Source organism: Ovis aries, chromosome 10 (genome assembly GCF_016772045.2).
Source record: "Ovis aries strain OAR_USU_Benz2616 breed Rambouillet chromosome 10, ARS-UI_Ramb_v3.0, whole genome shotgun sequence".
Lineage (NCBI taxonomy): Eukaryota > Metazoa > Chordata > Mammalia > Artiodactyla > Bovidae > Ovis > Ovis aries.
Window position 1 is genome coordinate 56,102,047 of NC_056063.1, and position 22,715 is coordinate 56,124,761.

Here is a 22,715-nt window from a genome sequence, read left to right on the forward strand (position 1 = left end):
TGGAAGTCATAACTTCTGAATGTTTTGTGAAGTGCAAAAAAAGCAACATAAGTTTCTAAAGGTGATAAAATTGAATCATGAATGCCTTTAGTAACAAATAATCTACATCTATTTTAATGTGCTTCACACATCTCTTAATAACCATGAAGGGATTAGAGTATTCTCAGTAGATCAATTCCATACTTTTTCTTATTAATCATTCTAACTTTTATAATGCTGGGAATGCCAAAATATCTCCTCATTGCAGCTGCATATTCACGGTCCAAAACATTCTTTCCAGTATGACTTTTGATTATCCTCATCAACTTTGTAATGACCTTCATATGTGAGGTGAGGGAGTGAAAAAATCAATCTTGCCACAAGTAAGAGTAGGTTCAGAGTTCTAATGTGAATTCAGATTAGAAACAGCATGCTAGTTGTGAGGTGAATTAGTTGAATTTGCTCATTCTATAGCAGAAACACTAAACATATATTAAACAAATAATAAAAGTGAATGAGAGTTAAAAACCATTGGAAAAGCGGAGTGCTCCTCATTTTCAAGAACTTGGTTAAATATGTAACAATTTCAAAAAATAAGTAACTGTTGAGTCAAAGAAGTAGGCTTTATTACTATTTACTTTATTACTATTATAAATATCAAAACCAAGGCAGAGATGAAAATATCTGTATCAAGTGATGTCAGTATGGCTTCAGCCAGTATGCTAGTAGAAGAGAATAAACAACATGTAAATTAGCATCGAAGAACTGCCTCCATCTTTGTAAGATGAATTCTGAGGTTTGAGTACTTCCTGCATGAGTTAAAATTGTCTACACAGTGAGTGGGTTTTATAGGAAATCACTATATGGCAAAAGAAATTGAAGAAGTATCAGTTTGCCAGATGGCTAACCAGCCTTATTAAAATTAATGGGATATGTGCCCAAATAAGGCCTCAGGTAAACATTAAAAAACAAACAAAATATGAGGTAAGAGAAAAGAAAGTACTGCTTTTCCAAATAGTTTTCCTCCTAATGAGCAGTTCAGATTATATTAATTTCTTTTAAAAATTTACATGAATTCTTTTTCCCCAAGAAATTTATGTATTTTATGCCACTTATCTCTCCATATAGAATATATATAAAGTTCCTATTGCATAGAGTAAAAAATGAAAGCAAAGCAAAACGATTGATGTGAAGAGAAGGCAGTTGGTGAAATTTTCCAAAATTAAGTAATCAGAATAGAAAGATAATATTCATGTTTCTTTTCTTTTGATTCTATTTCTAAATATGCACTTTCAAATTAACATAGAAAGATATTTATTAAGTGCTGAATGCCATGTAATTCCATTAGATAAATGATAAAGAAATTGAAAGATATATTGACAGTTACGTCCAATGCTGCGTTTTAAAGCCAATAGAGAAAGCTAAGTAAACAAATTAAAAACAGAATATAAAAAACGTTATAGAAAATAATCCAGAAGGGAACAGTGTAGTGCAGAATCAATTCTCAGAAAGAAACAAACTATATTAATTAAAAAATCAGTGGGACTATTTCACTGCATTGACTCATGAACTCAGATTCAAGAGATATCTAATCCATTGTAGTGATTTGTCAAGACTGATCCAGTTATTCAATTCCATTTAACCTAAGAAGGTGAAAATTGTATTGTGTTGACCACAGTTGGGACAGAGATTTCACTACCTAAGAGTTTTCTATCTTACCACTCATTCATTGCTTAACTTATTCACTATATAGTACTTATTTTCTGTTGGGTGTCAAGACATTGAAGAGGAAAAATATATACTCCTTATTCTTCAGGAGTCCAGACAGTCGGAGATACAAGGGCATGTAACAGTGGTGCTGCTATGCAATCACTTTTCACAGAGATGGGATGTTAAGTGTTGTGGTGGAGAGTAAAGTAAGGTTTCAGAAGTCATGCTTGATTTCAATCTAAGTATGACTGAGTTCTTAACAATAAATCAGTGGAGGAGTTATTTCAGATAGTAGAAAATGTGCAACAGCATAGATTATGGAAGGGATGGATTGTTTTGGAAACGACAGCATAAGCACTGCAGATTTTCAGGAAGTGGTAGGAGATGAGATCAAAGAAAGGTGTTTGAAGGATCTTCTCTGTGCTAAGTCAAGCAGTTTGCATTTTAGCACAGGGATTGGAGAGTCACTTAAAGATTTTATGAGGGAGACAGACGTGATTGGACTTGCTTTGGGAAAGATCTCTGGCAGCACCTTGAAGGGTGAACTGGAAAGGATCGAGCATTTAGACAGAAAAATGAGTAGCAATTGTAATAAAAGAGGAAATAATAGAGAAATACTTAATAGCTGGAGCTATCAGATCCTCATACTGTTCATGGGGTTCTCAGAACTAGACATGGAACTGGGGTTTTTAGAACTGGACATGGAACAATATACTGGTTCCAAATCGGGAAAGGAGTATGTCAAGGCTGTATATTGTCATCCTGCTTAACTTATGTGCCGAGTACATCGTGAGAAATACTGGGCTGGAGGAAGCACAAGCTGGAATCAAGATTGCCAGGAGATATATCAATAACCGCAGATATGCAGATGACACCACCCTTATGGCAGAAAATGAAGAAGAACTAAAGAGCCACTTGAAAGTGAAAGAGGAGAGTGAAAAAGTTGGCTTAAAGCTCAACATTCAGAAAACTAAGATCATGGCATCTCGTCCAATCACTTCATGGCAAATAGATAGGGAAACAGTGGAAACAGTGACAGACTATTTTTTGGGCTCCAAAATCACTGAAGATGGTGACTGCAGCCATGAAATTAAAAGACATTTGCTCCTTGGAAGAAAAGCTATGACCAACCTAGAGAGCATATTAAAAAGCAGAGACATTAGTTTGCCAACAAAGGTTCGTCTAGTCAAAGCTATGGTTTGTCCAATGGTCATGTATGGATGTGAGAGTTGGACTATAAAGAAGGTTGAGCATCAAAGAATTGATGCTTTTGAACTGTGGTATTAGAGAAGACTCTTGAGAGTCCCTTGGACTGCAAGGCACTCAAATCAGTCAATCCTAAAGGATATCAACCATGAATATTCATTGGAAGGACTGATGCTGAGGCTGAAACTCCAATACGTTAGCCACCTGATGTGAAGAACCAACTCATTGGAAAAGACCTTGGTGCTGGGAAAGATTGAAGATGGGAGGAGAAGGGGACTATAGAGGATGAGATGGTTGGATGGCATCACTGACTCAATGGACATGAGTTTGAGCAAGCTCCGAGCTTTGGTGATGGACAGGGAAACCTGGCCTGCTGCACTCCATGGGGATTCAAGGAGTTGGACACAACTGAGTGACTGAACTGAACTGAACTGATCAGGTCTTCATCATTAATTAGATTTAGAGGGAAGAGAGAAAGGAACCAAGAGTGATTACCTGGTTTCTAGTTTGTCCAGATGGTGAACAATGCTTCTGTTACTCAGTAAGGAGAGGAAGAGAAGCAGAGGGAAGATAATACTCTTGTATGGGGATAAACTGGATATATTAAAAATAGCAAAACAATTTCTTTAAATACAAATACAAAGAGAATTTTGGGAAAAAATAGTTTTCTTCCAAAATAAGTAAGTCTTCCTTCTTTTTTTTAAAAAAATCCTGGAACTGTGTTACTAACACCAATTGATCTGCACATATCCTTTCCCATTCCTGGAATAGGTTATTATTTAAACTTACTTTTTCTGGAACGTTGCCTTTGGCAAATAGCCCAGAGAAGTATGTGGACTTAAGAAGGTCTTTGCAGGTGGGAATTCTGAGTTCCCTGTTTCATCATTATTAATGTCCTTCCCCTTTTTTGACCAGAACAAGGAAGAATTAAATGAAAGGACACCTGTTGGCTTGAGTTTTGCCTTATAACAACTAGATGCGTTTAGTTATTGTGGGACCAAGAGATGAACTTGAAAAACACCTTGTATTTTCCAACAGAACATTGTTATTCTCTTTCTCTCTCTGTTTTTTTTTTTTTTTTTTTTTTGGATGAGAAACTAGACAAATGGTGACCAGACTGTTCAGTCTCAAAAAGCATAATTGCCAACTCTGATTTAAGCAGGGGTGGAAAAACTCCTCAGAGGAAAATGGGAATTTAGCTTCAAGATAGTAGTTTCCATGTGTGAGTGGGTTTTCAGTTCTCCAAAGGGGGGGAAAAAAAGGAATAACAAAAAAAAAAATCATTTACAGAATTTAGGATGATAAGTTTATTTTTAGAGAATCTACTAAAACAGCTATTTCTTGCTTGTATATATTTGTGCTAGTAGAAATCATTCAACTTTTTTTTTTTTTTTTTTTTTTTGCAGAACTTAGTGTTCTCATTCATCCTTTAGAAGGAGTTAACTGAGCTGACAGATTTAATTACTCAAAGTGGTCAGTCTCATTTTTTATTTCACTTTGACATAAGACTTGGCACAAGTCTATTACAAGCTATGCTCATTTATTGCTGCACTTCTAAGATATAAATCTGCTTTACATCTATGGAAAATGTAGTGCAGAATTGAAGACATGTCCAATTATCTGGGCAATTTGTTTTATGAACTTATACTAAATTAAATAGAAAGCATTGCCAGTATTTGTTCTTCCTCTGTGGGCTGCAAATCAGATAAGAAGAAAACCCTTCTTGAACAGGGGCGTTCAAAGTTCTGGCTTTTCAGACTGTTTCCTGAATGTGTTCTGATTAAAACAGAACCTGAAAGTCTGATTGATGGTCTCTATTTCTTTTCTTAATGACATAAATACATTTGGAATGTTGACTCCTCTGAAAGTTAGAATTGCTGAGCTGAATGTCATTGCCTTCAGCAGTTCCTCATATTCATTAGAGGAAATGATTTGACAAAGCACTTAAATCAGGGATATGCAAAGCTGGTTTTCTCAGGAAATAGCTATTGAAAGGGATTTTGTGAGTCTCTTACCTATAAAAATGAAATAAACTTCAGCCTAGGATGGGTAATCAAGATGTTGTACTGTACGTATGTTTTTGGACTTTCATAAATAGCTTATTTGATTAAGCATAATACAGAGCTGCGAAGGATTACAAAGAGTTATATACAACTTAGCGACTGAACAACAATATGTAAAGGTGAATTTTTAAGCATGTGTTCTCTGGTAATGAAGAAGTGGGTACCACCTCAGGGATGTAAGACAAGGATACTATTGGGGGTGATGGTGCAAAACTCTGTGACCTGCTTTTTTGGTTCTACTCCATTTTTTTTTTTTTTTTCTGGGACAGAAGGCTACTGAATTAAAACAAAACAATGTGGAAGACCTTAAGCTCATGAAAACTTGAGAAACTTTGTGGAGTAGAACTAAAGGGTAATTTAAGGAATCATTCAGTAGTTGATTTGGAGTCAGCTCTTAAATTGGTTCCTTCTAGAAAGGGAGGTCAATTGATTCCTTTCTCATTTCATTTTTATAACAGCTTATTCTCCTCGTATAAGTAAAATAATTTTTCTTATCTTTCTAGGAATATACTGATTTTAGAGTCTTTTTCTGATTGTTTTAGCAACTCTGTTTCCTCCAGTGTAGATTATTCTGTTGGTTGAGTTTTGTGTCTACTTCACTGTATGGCTTTATTTCATTCTTTGGTGACATGCTTCTTGATTGTGTGTTTTTATTTGTCTGCAAACATTTGTGCAAAGTGCTTGATGGATGCATCATGAGCTTCTGCTAAGACTTGTATTCTATTGTGTTTTCAATTAAATTTAAAGAGACATATATTTGTTTAGCGGCTGGTTTTCTTGTTCTGGGTATTTTCTGTTGCCCTTAAGCACTGCCACCCACCTAGGGCTGTGTCCCCTGTTTAACACATACCGCCTACCTATCTTCCATCTTTCAGGTTGACCTCTTGCTCCCTGGAGAGAGGGCAGTGGCACAAAGATGAATCTCTCTGCTGTCCTGGCAAGTCCTCTCATGAGGCCTCCCCTGTTCCCAGGTCTGGGGCACCTACACTTCAGTCTGTCTTCTACCCTGTATGTCCTGTGTTATGTTTTCCCATTTCTTTTATCTCTATTACAGTGTCATTACTTAGGAATACTATATAGTTTCTGCTCTGTGGAGATTTCTCATTTTATCTTTGTACATGCTATGTTTATTCATTTAAGTATATTTTCTATTATCTAGAAGGATTTGACATTGTTCAAGCTGACATTTTGAATGAAATTAATACTTTTTGGGGGCTTCATTTAGGCAATTGTGCTTACCCAGAATTTTCACTGCTATCTCAGTCTAGGCTTGCCTTTAAAGTCACCACCATCAACTGTCTTTTCACTGGAGGTGTTTATTTTCAGGCACTTCCAGAAAACTAGTAAGTGGAAAACCATCATCAAATTATTTCTGTTACTTTTAAACCAAGACAATTTATGAATCACAACAATATAAAACCCATCCTTTCCCTTTCTGTTGCCTTTTTATTATTCTAGGCCTTAAATATAACTACCTTTTTAAGTCAAAGGAGGCAAAATGAATATCAAAAGGGAGAAATATTTTGAAATTGAAAACTAATGAACACTTTGCCTCACCCTTATGATGCATTTGCTATTAAAATATACTTTTTTAGGTTCAAATCTGCAATTGTATACGGCAAATTGAACACAAACAGGGGGATTTAGAAAATAGTCTTTTGTGATAAAGGCAAGATTTAATTTCCTAGTGAAAAATAGCTTGTCTTTGTGGATGAGAATTTTGGTCAACACTCATTTTAAAGTCATATATAAGAATTTAAAACTATTTCTCAGTGGAGCTATTTAGAAAGCTTTAAAAGGAATCTCCTTGTCCTCATATACATTTCCTGACCTGTTTTTCTTTCTGATGTTACAATTAAGTGGATGCTGTATTGAAAGTTATCCTCATTGCTTTTTATTCTCCCCAGAATTATTCATGCCATAATCTATCTTTCTTCATTTATTATACTCATTTGCTTTTAATTTGACAGTTTTCTTCATGTTTCAAAGCATTGTTTTGACAGAGAGCTATTCATCAAGATTTTACTCGAAAAAGAAAATGATAATTCATGTTCACATTTTAAACTTACTTCTTTTTAGTCTTTCTTTTTATTCCATAGTTCTGTGTGTATTACAATGACAGAGACTATAACTGACAAGATAATGTTATAGTTTAAACTTTATGTGTTGATCTAGCTAAAGAAGGCTCACTAGATACTAAAAATTAAACTGAAAGCAATTTAAAAAAGTAGAAAATGTCAAAAAAAACACCTCACAACAGATGGGCAATATGATTTATTTTAAAAAGACAGTACTTTCATGCTTAACCAGTAATGAGCTAACATATACCATTTATTCCTCACAGTGTGTAAGGCTTGGATGGGTATGCCATGCATGAGCTTGTGAGTAATATTAGCTTGCCTTAATCTACACTCCATCTCCTCCTTCATTTGCACATTCTTTTTTTTATTTTTTATTTTTGCACATTCCTCTTGTTGAATGTGAGTTTGATCCCTGGGTCGATGGGGAAGGTCCCCTGGGGGCAGGAAATGGCTACCCACTCCAGTATTCTTGCCTGGAAAAATCCCATGGACAAAAGTGTCTGGCAGGCTAAATTCTATGGGATCTCAGAGTTGGACATGACTGAAGTGAAGCATTCTTTCTTCTTTCTTTTCTTGATGAATGAGCTTTATCATTTTCACTCCTTTTCTTCCTTACATTTTGTCTACCCTTACTATTATTATTTTGCTTTCAATTATCTGTCAAGCTATTATCCATCTATCTAGCTACCTAGCTAATTATCTTCTTTTCTGCCTCTATCTCAAGTATTTCAACAAAGTCCTCTGACACAGTTTTGATGGTGGAGATGAGATTTTCTTTTGTATATTCTTTTCCATTTCCTCTTACCTCCTATTTCTTATGAAGTTTGATGAAGAAGATAAAGAAGATTGGGAGGTTAAAACTCTCTGAACCTATAATTTTGTTTTTAGAAAGAGTTGTTTGCTAGTGTTTACAAGTCTGTTAAGCAAAGGGCGCCTTACAGCCTGCAGAGGGTGTGGTGGGCAGCTTGCGAGGATGTCTTTATTCAGTGTTTTCTGTCAGATATGATTAGCAGTAACCCTGGAGCAGCTGCTGCTAAGTTGCTTCAGTTGTATGTGACCCTTTGTGACCCTATGGACTGGAGCCTGCCAGGCTCCTCTGTCCATGGGATTCTTCAGGCAAGAATAGTGGAGTGGGTTGCCATTTCCTCCTCCAGGGGATCTTCGCTACCCAGGATCAAACCCTCATCTCTTATATGGAGGTTCTTTACCACCAGCACCACCTGGGAAGACCTAGCCCTGGAGCTGGACTATGTCTAAAGAACAATAAAAGAACAGGCCTAGCTAGGAAATTTCTGCTCCATTCTGAGTCCTCTTTTTTCTTAGGTAGACCAGCTTGGGTTGGAATCTTGGGTAGGGTGGATGTCCACATAGGAATCTATGGAGTGGAACCAAATAGCCTCTTCTCCCTCATTCAGGAAGGTTAAGGAAAATGATTGTGCTCCCCTGGTGGCTCACTGATATAGAATCTGCCTACAATGTGGGAGACTTGGGTTGGATCCCTGGGTTGAGAAGATCCCCTGGAAAAGTAAATGGCAACTCACTCCAGTATTCTTGCCTAGAAAATCCCATGGACAGAGGAGGCTGGCGGGCTACAGTCCATGGGATGTCAAAAGAGTAGACATGACTTCAAGAACAGAAAATAACAAAAGAAAATGATTAAAAGCATTGTAATTTTTGAGTACGAGTCTTATAAACACAATAGAAAATATAGTTGACCCTTGCACAACACAGGGACTAGGGGAACTGAACCTCTGAGCAGTTGAAAAAAAGAGTGTAACTTTACTTTGGTCCTCTATTTCTTAGGTTCTGCATTCTCCAATTCAACCAACCTTAGGTCATGTAATACCAACGTATTTTCTATTGAAAAAAATCAGTGTATAAGTAGACCTATGCAGTTCAAACCTGTGTTGTTCAAGGATCAGCTGTATTACTTTTGACTCAAAATTTAATTTGTTTGTAGTCTTTGTATTTGTTTTGACACTTTATTTAATTCTTGAATATTTGGGGATCTTAATAGTTACACTAAAACCCCCGTTCCTATAATAGAGAAATGTAATGTTCCTTTGTATGGGTTAAAAAAGTCTTATTCCAGTATAAACAGTTTTATTTAAAATTCTTATGAAATACTTGGTACAAATTCTACAGCATTTGGATGGAATTTTAGCATGATTGTATTTTAAATGTCTTTCTTAAATGATGCCATTATCCTATTAAGTGCATAGCTGCTATGTTACCACTTCTTTGAAGCACTGTTCTAGACAATGGATGGAGAAAATCATTCTCATTCATAAAATCAATTTAAATTTAATAGTGTGACTGTTCCATTTATTTTAAAGAAAACCACTACTTACTGAAAATATTTAGACAAAAAAGTACTTCACAGAAAGAAGTTAAGCACTGTTTAGTGTTTTATTACAGTGCTGGGAGCATGAAATAAATACAAATGAAGTAAAATGAAGGAGAAGGTCCGTTAGCAGCCTGGATTTCATTTACATGAAACCCTTGAAATTTATGCTCAAGTTACTAAGTACCAATGTATAGGCCATCTGAATATGTGAGTGTCACATTTAAGTCTTTTTAAATATCTGCTTAAAAAAAAAAAAAAAAAACACAACTGGGCAAAGACCTGCTGAATATTTTCTTCCTGAAAATGTAGGCCCTGTCTTTTCAGCTGGAAACTGTGCCCTCCTCCACCTCATTGTCCTAGAGATGCCATTTTACTACACAATAGTTGATTCATTTCATGCTGGAAGAGTTATAGTACTTCCCTCTCTTGGCCTGAGACTGGTTGGTCTAGATATGGGTACATGGTCAGAGTTTGCCAGTGTGTTCCTTCTCTAGTATTTTCTTGATACTATGTGCACTGTTTGTGGCTAAAGTTTTAATATGAAAGAGATCAAAAATGGCAAATGGACACTTGTCATGCCTTTTTGGCTGGAAGAAGAAAGGTGGATTCTTTGGTAGAGGGTGATGTGGGAGAGAGATGGTAGAAAGATAGAGAGAAAATGAGAGCAGAAGAATGATAGGGAAGGTGAAAGGGCATTAAGGGGGAGGGGGGTTGGGGATGGAGAGCTATTAAATAGACCCAGAAAGTTAAGAAAGTAGAAGAGTAATAAATGGTCCTGATGTCATTTGCATTATTTTGAATTATTTGAGTTCTTGGTTCCCTGCTTTGCCTGTAGCCTGGTGGTAAGATTCCCTAGTAGTTTTCCAGTAAAAAGGCCCCTTTAAAAATTGTTCTTACTGAGTATCAGTCATTGCCACCAAACTTTCTGATAAATGCAAATTTTATCTTATTTTACATGTCTCATTTAGAGAGAGATCAGTTTGAAAAAAGGCAAACTTGTGAATATGGTCTATGTCCAAATGCAGAGATCCTCATAAAGATATTTAAAATCAGTTATGGTTAGCTTTTAAAGAAAGCAAATAGGCCAAGTATAAAACTTTGAATCTATTAAGTGATATTAAAAGCCTTGTGGGCTTCCCAGGTGGCGCTAGTAGTAAAGAACCCTGCCTGCCAATGCAAGAGATGTAAGAGATGTGGGTTCAGTCCCTGGGTAGGGAAGATCCCCTGGAGGAGGAAATGGCAACCCACTCCAGTATTCTTGCCTGGAGAATCCCATGGACAGAGGAGCCTGGTGGGCGATGGTCCATAGGGTCACAGAGAGTCTGACACAATTGAAGCAACTTAACACACACAAAAGCATTTTAGGTTTTGAGACTTAGGTTTTCTTTAGTGAGTTAAAAAGGTTATTGATGAAATAAGTGTACCTGTGAGGTTTGATTACTCACTTTACCTCATGCAGACCTAAGTAATCCCAGTGATTTTGACTGTCTTAACAGAATCACCACATTGTCAAATGAAGTTTTCCCATTTCCCTACATAAATCCACTTCACTATTATATGTCATGTAGATCTTCCTGGTGGCTCAGTGGTAAAGAATCCACCTCCAATACAGGAGACACAGGAGATGGCAGGTCCAATCCCTGAGTTGGTAAGATCTCTTGGAGAAGAGAATGGCAACCCACTCCAGCATTCTTGCCTGGAGAATCCGATGGACAGAGGAGCCTGGCAGACTACCTTCCTTGGGGTCACAAAAGAGAGCTTATTATCTGTAAAATAAGCTCTTATAACCTAACTCCAAACTTCTGTCATTTTAAAACATTTGTAAAGGGCCTTCACTGTAAAAAGCAGTGTTCTTAGTTCTGTACTGATTTGAAGACATAGTCTTAGACATACTACAACTTTTTTTTTTTTTTAATAAAGGAGACAAATAACATACGTCACCATAATACTGAGTGACATACAGAAGATACAGATACATACTTCAAGGATATAAGGGTACAGAGAATGTCAGGGCTGTATGTCTGCCTTCTTGGAGATCATCACTATTCTCTTGGCTATAGCCACCATCTAGAAAACTGGGAAATACAACCTGTTGGGTAACCCAGCAACTTCTGTTGATAATCCTACAGTTCAAGACTTTTTATTTTTTAGGATAATGCTTGTGCAGAATATTACCTAAGGAGTGTGAATCAGGGCAGAGTTCCGCCTTTTGCAGGCAGGCTGAGGATAGATCGTGTACATTGGGCAGATTGCCCGTTTTAAGCAGCTGTTAAATACTCATGGTTTCCCTCTGGTCCCTCAGGATCATTTCCCAGTTTCCTTGACTTATTTCTTTATCAAATGCTACAGCTATAAGTCTCTCATTGCCCCCAGAGCTCTGTTTTGCTGCTTTGCTGCTGTGCTTGCTTCCATTTTTCTTCTTTTGACCTATGTTCATGGCTTCTGAGTATTTTCCCTATTTTCTGACATTGGTTCACACCCAACTCTGGCAGCCGTATTCTTCTGTTTTCAGAGCTTGTCTCACAGGGACTGCCATTCACACGTCCCTAAATTGCCTTAGAAAAATTCAAATTCTTTTTCAAGAATTTAAATTTATTTAAATTTACTTAAAACCCTTGCAGAACTCTGTTGTTTCTTTATAGATTATTAGAAATGACTGGAACATTTTGAGTAGATTGGAGAAGGTCCTGATGAGAAAACTGACAATGTCAAGGATAGAATAGAAGGCTAGAGAGAGTTTAAGAAATGCCATGAGAAAGTAAGCCTCATTTGCTTATCTGTTTCTCCTAGTATAGACACTATTAAGATAATTTAATTATCATAACATCTGAAATGTAACTGATGGCAAATAAATAGTATTTCAATATATAAAGGGAAAATAATAGCGTTTAAATCAAGTACTTGGAAGGATGAGGGAGAAGTTGTAATCACTGTACCTGACCACTCTTTGGAAGAAGAATGAAGGAAGAAGTACAGACTCTCAGATTTCATGTTGTGTTTTTCGAGTGGTTAATAGTATTATTGACAAAGCAGGAAAAAGAAAGGAGCTAGCAGCTTCTGGGGCTTTCCTGGTGGCTCAGTGGTAAAGAATTCACCTGCAGTACAGGAGACATGAGTTTCATCCTTGGGTTGGGAAGATTCCCTGGAGAAGGAAATGGCAACCTACTCCAGTATTCTTGCGTGGGAAATCCCATGGACAGAGGAGCCTGGCAAGTCTGCAGTTACTGGGGTCACAAAGAGTCAGATGTGACTGAGCGACTAAACAACAACAACAACAACAACAACAACAGCCTCTGAAAGTACAGATTTTGACTTGGATTTTTGTTAACATTCGCTTTTTGGTACCCTTTGGGCATCTCAAAGAAGCTCTCCAAGAGTTAGATATTTGGACCTGGAATTCAGAGGAGATAAAGAGGCTGGGGATCTGGACTGGATGATGTGATTCTTTGAGAGAGGAACATCAGGATTTAAAAAGTGAACTGCAGAATAGGCATTGTACAAGAAACAGAGAAAGATCTATCCAAGAACTAGAAAGGTAAACACAGGAATAATGCCGTGGAAATTTGGAGAAGAAAAAAATACTGAATGCTCTGAGGTTGCATGAGTACATTTCATGAGCTAGTCCCACGGGAGCTGCAGAACCTATTCACATGGCAGATGAGGAACAAGATGATTTATATACAGGTTGGTGGAAAACCCTACCAATCTGGGAATGCCCTTCAATTTCAATCTGCCTTTGCAGGCTTGGCTGCAGTTTCCTAAGGATGGCACAGGGTAGGCTGTGTTAATAGCTTTCTTCTTTCTGTGCAAATGCGGTGCATGTGTCTGTCTTCTGCTGTGATGTTGATGAAGCTTTCACATCACATGTCTCTTTCTTTAACTGGAGAGTGTTCACTTGTCCTTGTGAAGACTGTGAAGAGCTCTTGAGTCCTCAGAATAATCTCTGGAGAGATATTTCCATTTTAACATGAAGTTGTTTCTGAAATAGTATTTGGATATAGTTTGTAGTACAGTGCTTTGTACATAGCTTGTGCGTGCAAAGTCAGTTCAGCCCTGTCCGACTCTTTGGACCCTGTGGTCCACAGCCCACCAGGCTCTTCTGTCCATTGGATTCTCCAGGCAAGCCTACTGGAGTGGGTTGCCATGTCCTCCTCCAGGGGATCTTTCCAACCCAGGGATCGCCCCTGTATCTCTTATGTCTCCTGCTTTGGCAGGCAAGTTCTTTACCACTAGCTCCACCTGGGTGAATGATGTAGCTGTCATATGTTTATTAACCAGTTAATATGACCTACATGTGGCAGATGACAATGAATACTTTTTATAATAGGCATGTGGGCATGATCGCTAGTCAGTCTAACACAGGTTCCCAAAACCCTGTTTAATCATTTCAATGTGAATTTGCTCTGTGAGATAAGACTAATAATTAAAGGAAGTAAAAAAATTATGAATTCAGTGAATAAAATGTTCAATTCAGACATCCCTTGCTCTTGGTAATTTTCATGAGAGTTTTCTTATTGTTTCTTTGCTTCAGTGTTTGACTCTGGAAAATTGAGAATATTTGGACTTGGGCCATTGTCCTATTTTGTGTTTCCAGTTTTTTCAAATTGGAACATATATTAAATTTCAGAGTTCCTCAGCCAAAAGTATATTAAAAATCCCCAACTGCTCTTTTCTAGTGGGAAAAAAATGAAGCGATCTCCAATAGAGAGGGACTCCCTCTTCTGTGGGCTTGCCGGAAGAACAGGGGACTACTTACATGTGAGCTCAAAATCATTGCGCCAAAAGAAAAGTGTGCTTTGAAGTATCCTATCCATCATTTTGTTTTTTGTTAAGATTTTTTTATTCTCTGTTTCACAGAATATAAATCTGGCTTATTACCTTTAAATTTTCATGCAGGGCCATATATTACCTTAAAATTTTTATGTTTTTCTTGGCATAGTTCTTAGATTAAAATGAAGAGCTTGAAGAATTTATGAGCCAATCAATTGAATTTACGAATATAAAATGTAACCTATCAAGCTACCAGAGTGAAAATGCCCAAGTCAAGTTGCTCTGGAAATGAATATTAATTACTGGACACTGAGAACTATATTTTCCTGCCAGAACAAAACAGATGATTTCTATGATAGGTGCAAGGTGATTCAGTTTAGTAATCAAGCAAAATATTCTCTTGCTGTTCTTTTCTGTTGAGGGGATCCAGATCTGGCACTTAACTGAATATTTGTATCCCCTCTAAATTCACTGGGGGTTGAAACCCTAATGCCTAATATGATGGTATTTGGAGGAAGAGCCTTTGGGAGGTAATTAGGGTTAGATTAGGTCATGAGGGTGGGGCCCTTATCATAGAATATTGGTGATCTTACAAAAAGAGGAGATGAGAATACACTCAGGAGGTGGCAAGCCAAGTCCCACAAGAAATGGAATTGGCTTGCACCCTGATCTTGTACTTCTCAGCCTTGAGAACTGTGAGAAAAGGAACTTCTGTTAATAACTCACCTAGTTTATGATATTTTGTTATGGAAGCGTAGGCGGATCAAGATAACTATGATATTCGCTTAGCTGTTTCCTTGTTTCTTCATTTTCAGATTTTTTTTTCATATTTCAAATACAGACAAATCAATAAACAAAGTGTTCAGTGATGGTGAGTTATTTTATAGCATATAGACAGGGTGATGTTTAGAGAAGTAGAAAAGTGATCTGAGTAGAACTAACTTTTTTTTGAAAGATTTAAAAAAACATTTCATTTTATTTGGCTGTGGCAGGTCTTAGTTGTGGCATGTGGGAACTAGTTCCCTGACCAGGAGCCCCCTGTATTGGGAGCATGGAGTCTTAGCCACTGGGCCATCAGGGAAGTCCCAGAGAAGACCTCATTGAGTCGAAAATAAGGTCATTTAGTGTTATAAGGGGTAAGATGGGGACACTGTTTCAGGAATAGGTAATCACCATTGCACTGACCCTGTGTATACCCTACCACCACTCTTCGTGTACTCTAAATGTTAAATAAAGATAGTTGACAAAATGACAAAGATGAAATTTGTTTTGGGATTGGTTGGCGATGGAGAGGGATTTTGAAAATATAGACTTTTTTTCTGGGCATGTGTGTGAGCCATTTAAAAGAAAATAATGTAAAAGTATTTAAAATCGGAACAACTGTTGAAAATGCAGCTCTCTTGGTAAAACCCACATTGTTAGCTTTACATTCTCACTCTTACTCTGTCCCCCGCCTTTGTGTTACAGCCCAGTTTTATTGTCTCTGAGTTCTGTAGGACCTACATTCATGATTGTGAATACCTCTCTAAAATGGACATTAGAAACTATGCAGGCGTTTGGGAAGTCACTATAGATTTGCTGGGGTGCAGTGTTTTATTTCTGTTGTGTAAGTTGAGGTCTAGCCTCTAGAGCCAGATTTCTGCAGTGATTTTCCTGGCTGAGGCTCTGCAAATGTGGTTGGCACCATGCTAGGGTGGCTCAGGTAGCCAGGAACTGAGATTATGTTTACCATTTTCATAAAACCTCACGGAATAAATATAGGTTCTGGTCGCCCTTTCTTCTACCCCCCCCCCCCCCCCACCCCCTCAACTATAGCCCTTCGCAGGAAGGAAGTATCATTTTCATCTCTTGGTACAATGAAAGCTCTGAGAATCTAGTTACAATTTCTCTTAGCAAATGGAATCCCAGAAGTGTCTGCACATAGCTAAAATGCACATTTATTCTCCTCTTGGAGTTTTTTCTTTTTTTCAGACCATGGTTGAAAAAAAAAAATCTGCTCTTTAAATTATTCCATTGCTTTACAGAGGAAGTATTAATTACATGACTGCAAGCATAGATCAGGCTGGGATGTAATTACAGGGCTTACTTTGTCTCTGTTGTCCAACAGAATTAGACAGGAAGTGTTCATGATGCCAGTGGTTTAAGGTGTTTTGTAGCCCATTATGTTTCTGGTTCTCTTAAGAACTTAAGCATGGATCAAATGACATTTCTGTTGCCCAACTGTCTGGAAAAACAACAAAGGAGGTATTACTAGAGATACATTTTTAAAAGTCTTATGTTTGTACATTGCTAGAAAAAGTTATATGTAGCCTTCCAAAGGTAGTCTTCTATAGCATCATTCTTGTTTTCTGATTTTTCTCTCTTGTCACAGTGTGAGCCTATTACTGGCTCTATATTTGGTTATCACACTAAACAATGATGTCACTGAGAAGATTAAAAATATGTTTGTACGATACAGTTTATTTCTTTTTAACAATGCTTTATATAAAATTTTTCTTAGGTGTCTGATTTTAAATTATTTTAGAATATCTGAATAAAAATTAAAGTTTCTAAAACTACCCTTCCATCTCATTTACTTTTTTTGTGGGTTATTATTTTATGTATTGAGATTTTTCATCATTCTTATAAAGATTGAATCTATTTTTTTTACGTGTTAGTTCTGCAAATTTCCTGCAGTAATCATGTTTATTCTCAGCTTTTAAGCTCTCTCTTCAGTTAAAGAAGCTTTTTCATTCTGCTACTGTTTTCTGTTATATGGGGTTCTACATCTTTGAGAATTCTTCTCCTAGCTAGATTCTCCTCCATATCTTCTCCCATCCTGAATATTATATTTCTTGATACTTTTTTGTTGTTGTGTGTGTCTGTGTGTTAGTAGCTCGGTCGTATCTGACTCTTTGTAGCCCCATGGACTGTAGCTCACCAGGCTCTTCTGTCTATGGAATTCTCTAGGCAAGAATGTTGGAGCGGGTTGCCATTCCCTTCTCCAACTTTCCTTGTTACTATTGGGTAATTTATACTACATCCCTCTCTTTCTTCAGATTTTCACATTATGGACTGTTTGATTTCCTCCTAATATGCCCCAGATTACAATTTGAGTGCACAATTTTCTCAAAGCACTTGTGCATATAATTGCTTGTAGTCTCAATTGCATAACTCTGACCTTGTTACTGATTTTGCAATCACTCTATTTGTTTCCTGTTCTACGTTTCATTTTTCATTTTCTTATTTGAAAAACAAGATGACAATCTCTATTGTGTGTCAGAGAAGTGAACATTCAGGGTTGTAAGTGTCTCCTTCATCTTCCTTTTTTGGGATCATATTAATACAAGTTTATACTCTGAAGACACAGATTTGGATTTTGACAAGCATCTTCATTCTTTGCTAGGAGAGTAACACTAAATTAGATTGGTTGATTTGTTTCAGAAGGAAATGAAAAGTCATAGTTAATGTAAACATTGAAATTCAGGTAAACTTAGGTAATAAGAAATGAAACAAAAATATTAAATGAGAACACAATGTGCTCTAAAAGAGCTCCCGAGGTGGCACAGTGGTAAAGAATCTGCCTGCCAATGCAGGAGACACAAGAGACGTGGGTTCGATCCCTGGGTCAGGTCAATTTGCTGGAGTGGGAAATGGCAACCCACTTCAGTATTCTTGCCTAAAAAATTCCATGGACAGAGTAGCTCGGTGGACTACAGTCCATGGCGTTGCAAACAGTCAGACACGACCGAGCACTGCTTTCATTTTCCATGCGCTGTGAAGGAGTGCGGTAGCAGGAGTAGAGTTGTAAAGTTAAAAGGCATGGGTCTGTGTTGACTCTGTCTTTTAATTGTTGCGTGGTAGTGAGGGACGTGTCCCCCAACTTCTCTAAGTCTCAATTATCTGATGGAAAATGGAAAATGTTACCCATTTCCAAAGGCTGTCATATTAAAAATCAGAAGGTGGTTGAATTGAGAGAGTAGCATTGATATGTATATATATACTTTACCATGTGTAAAATAGGTAGCTAGTGAGAAGCTGCTATATAGAACAGGGAGCTCAGCTCGGTGCTCTGTGATGACCTAGAGGGTGGAGTGGAATAGGGGTGAGAGGGAGGCTCAAGACGGTGCAGACATATGGATACTTATAGCTGATTCACTGTCATTGTATAGTAGAAACAAAACATTGTAAAGCAGTTATGCTCCAATTGAAAAATGAATTAACAAAATAAAATAGCAGTATTGATGTGAAAGTGCCTAATTTTCTTTTATTATCTCCTGTCTTATAGTTTATACTAGTTAGTTCCCTTTATCCATGGCTTTACTTTCCTTGGTTTCAGTTACCCACAGTCAATGGAGAGAAACGGAAACTATCAAAGGAAGAATTCCAGAAATAAACAATTCATAAGCTTTAAACTGAACACTTTTCTGAGTAGCACAATGAAATTTTGTGCCATTCAACTCTGTCCTGCCCCAGACTAGCATCATCGTTTTGTTTTTTTTTTTTTTTGTTAGTAGATTTTGCCAAGTAATCACTTAGTAGCCATCTCAGTTATTTGTCATCATGATATTGTAGTACTTGTGTTCACATAACCCTTATTTTACCTAGTGGCCCCAAAGAGCAAGAGTAGTGATGCTGGTCATTTGAGTATGCCAGAGAGAAGCCATGAGGTGACTTCTTTAAGTAAAAGGTGAAAGTTCTCAGCTTAATAGGGAACGAAAAAAAGAATATGCTGCAGCTGCTAAAATCCACAGTAAGAACCAATCTTTTATCTGTGATGAAGGGAAAAGGAATTCATACCAGTTTTGCTGTTGTGCCTCAAACTGCAGAAGATTCGGCCACAGTGTGTGATAAGTGCTCAGTTAAGATGGACAAGGTATTAAGTATGTACAATAAGATATTTTGAAAGAGAGAGACCACGATTAATAACTGTTATTTACAATGTATGGTATTTTATTGTTAGTTTTTGTTGTTAATCTCTTACTGTGCCTAATTTATAAATAAAACTTTGTCATAGGTACCCATGTACAGGAACAAACCTAGTATATATAGGGTAGGGTGCAGTACTATTATACTGATATCTGTGGTTTCAGGCATCCACTGGGGGTCTTATCTCTCCTGGATAAGAGGGAACCACTGTAGTTAGTTTCTGTTCATTTTCATTAAATTAATTCTTTGTTGTCAGCCTGTACTTAACAGAGTACCAAACAGTGATGTACCTTTAGGGAAGGTCACACAACATAATGGTTAATAGCATAGAGTGTTGTCAAGCAGGTTATGTTTATACCTCATCTGTGTCCTGTTGATGTGATTTGGGGCAAGATGCTTACCTTCTTTAAATCTCAGCTTTCTCTTCTATAAATCTGAAATAATAATAGTATGAGACAGCATATAAAGTGCTTACAGTACCTGGCACATAGTTTATTTTTTTTATTTTTTTATTTTTTAAATTTTAAAATCTTTAATTCTTACATGCGTTCCCAAACATGACCCCCCCTCCCACCTCCCTCCCCACAACATCTCTCTGGGTCATCCCCATGCACCAGCCCCAAGCATGCTGCACCCTACGTCAGACATGGACTGGCGATTCAATTCTCACATGATAGTATACATGTTAGAATTCCCATTCTCCCAAATCATCCCACCCTCTCCCGCTCCCTCTGAGTCCAAAAGTCCGTTATACACAGCTGTGTCTTTTTTCCTGTCTTGCATACAGGGTCGTCATTGCCATCTTCCTAAATTCCATATATATGTGTTAGTATACTGTATTGGTGTTTTTCTTTCTGGCTTGCTTCACTCTGTATAATTGGCTCCAGTTTCATCCATCTCATCAGAACTGATTCAAATGAATTCTTTTTAACGGCTGAGTAATACTCCATTGTGTATATGTACCACAGCTCTCTTATCCATTCATCTGCTGATGGACATCTAGGTTGTTTCCATGTCCTGGCTATTATAAACAGTGCTGTGATGAACATTGGGGTACATGTGTCTCTTTCAATTCTGGTTTCCTCGGTGTGTATGCCCAGCAGTGGGATTGCTGGGTCATAAGGTAGTTCTATTTGCAATTTTTTAAGGAATCTCCACACTGTTCTCCATAGTGGCTGTACTAGTTTGCATTCCCACCAACAGTGTAGGAGGGTTCCCTTTTCTCCACACCCTCGCCAGCATTTATTGCTTGCAGATTTTTGGATCGCAGCCATTCTGACTGGTGTGAAGTGGTACCTCATTGTGGTTTTGATTTGCATTTCTCTAATAATGAGTGATGTTGAGCATCTTTTCATGTGTTTGTTAGCCATCCATATGTCTTCTTTGGAGAAATGTCTATTTAGTTCTTTGGCCCATTTTTTGATTGGGTCGTTTATTTTTCTGGAGTTGAGCTGCATAAGTTGCTTGTATATTTTTGAGATTAGTTGTTTGTCAGTTGCTTCATTTGCTATTATTTTCTCCCATTCAGAAGTGGCACATAGTTTATAAGTTAGTGATCATGAAAACCACCACCACCCGTACTGACTGGAGAAGTCAACAGTTCCATTAATAAGCATCATGATAGCAGTCAGCAACGCTATTGTTACAGCCATCTTCTTTCCTTTAAAATCTAGACAATGTAATGTTTGAGAATCACTTATACATGAAGCATAAGTCCACTTTCCAAAATAAAGTTAGTATCTTTTCTGAATTACTTCAAAGTATAAAAGTTGGGTTTTGTTTTGCATTTATTTTTCTCTTTTAACAGATCCCATGTAGATACTCATAATTAAGATATCATATTAATACAAATGATTGTTGCTATATCAAAAATTAAGAGGGCAGTTTGCTGTACTGGGAAGAACAATGAATTCATAACAGAAATCTCAATTTGTTATCCATTTATTCTAGCCTGTGGCATTGAGACCAAATACTTGCCTGACTCAGTTTTGATCTTTACATTTGCTATAATCTCTGCCTCCTTGCATTTATCTCCTCAGATCAGAGAAAACAGATCCAGTTTTATGGAGAGAAAAGGTAACTGTGACATGGTCTTCATATTCCCCATAAAGAATATACAGGTATGTGGCAAAGAAGAGATAAGAATTTCCTTGGATTTCATTTGTATATAAAGTAGTTGTTTTAGCGAAGTGGCATAGGAGAAGATTAATATGAATCAATGAAATGTTTCACTGATGGATTTTTTAAGTGACTAAATATTAGTGTTTTCCATTTCAGAGAATTAAACTCTTAAATATGTTATTGGCAGAAGGAGACAAGTTTTAATAATTGGGCAAGGATTATTTTAAAATATATGTGAATTGCTGACATGATCATCCATCTTTCTCCAATTCTTGAAAGTGGTTTGAGTTACTTAATATTCAGTTCTAATTTGTTTATATTATTAATTTATTTCACATATTCATTTGCATAAGGCAAACATGGTGGTGGAGCATGTGCTCAGTCACTCAATCGTGTCCAACTCATTGTGACCCCATGGACTACGGCACACCAGGCTCTTCTGTCCACGGGATTTCCCTGGCAAGAATCCTGGAGTGGGTTGCTATTTTCTTCTCCAGAGGATCTTCCTGACACAAGGATTGTACTTGCATCTCTTGTGTCTCCTGCATTAGCAGGCCGGTTCTTTACCCAGTGCTACCGTGGAAGCCAGGTGGTGGAAGAGATGGCTATATATTTGCCAGAAATGGGTACTGTCTCTTCTAAAGGAGAGGTGTCACTTGGAGAAGCAGGTCCTGTTTCCCAGTGGGAATACCATCTATAACCCACCCCGCCTCTTGCAGTTCAGCATAGTCACGTGATTGCATCATAGCCGATGGAATGAGAGTGGAATGAACTCCTCCTCCTTTAAGGCTGCTCCTTAAAGTTATGTCCTGATTCATTCCTTCTGCCCTTTTCTATTTCTGGCTGTCTAGATTGGAGGAGACCCCTGGGGTGACCTCAGAAGCCTTAGAAGCTGATTTCCTGATAGACTGGGTGAAGCATCTCTGTTAGCCTGTACTTGGAACTCCTACATTGAATATTAATAGTGTAAAATGAAATTCTAATTGTGTGAAGCCATTCAATTGTGGGAGTTATTGAAGCAAGTTATAAGTACATATTCTCAACTGCTTCCTTAATTGTCACAAATACAGTCCAAAGTTATGATATTATACTGTTTAAAGCTCTTTTGCAATGTTTTAGCCTCGATATATTGTAATAGCCTTTAATTTAACATATAGGTTGTCTCACTTGAATTATAAAGAACCTGTATGTATAGACCCCAAAATTCTTAATGCAATTATAACTAGCCAACTCACTGGAAAAGACCCTGATTCTGGGAAAGATTGAGGGCAGAAGAAGGAGGCGACAGAGAATGAGATAGTTGGGTGGCATCATCGATTCAGTGGACATGAGTTTGAGCAAACCCCAGGAGATGGTGAGGGACAGGGAAGCCTGGCGTGCTGCCATCCATGGAATCTCAAAGAGTCAGACATGATTGAGCAACTCAACAACAGCACTTCAGTTAGAAGAACCTGTATTTATTGAACACAAAATTCTTAATATAATTTTAACCTTTAGCCCCTTTGCTCACATCCAGTTTAATTTTATATA

The 22,715-nt window shown here is 37.4% G+C and overlaps 1 long non-coding RNA gene across 2 annotated transcripts in view; it reads left to right on the plus strand.

Annotated features, from left to right (window-relative positions):
• LOC132657263 (uncharacterized) overlaps positions 1-22,715 on the plus strand; it is a 186,085-nt gene that overhangs the window by 83,214 nt on the left and 80,156 nt on the right. For both annotated transcript variants that reach the window (XR_009595146.1, XR_009595147.1), the window contains exon 5: positions 21,104-21,184. This is a non-coding gene — a long non-coding RNA (uncharacterized LOC132657263). The remainder of the gene's footprint in view (positions 1-21,103; positions 21,185-22,715) is intronic.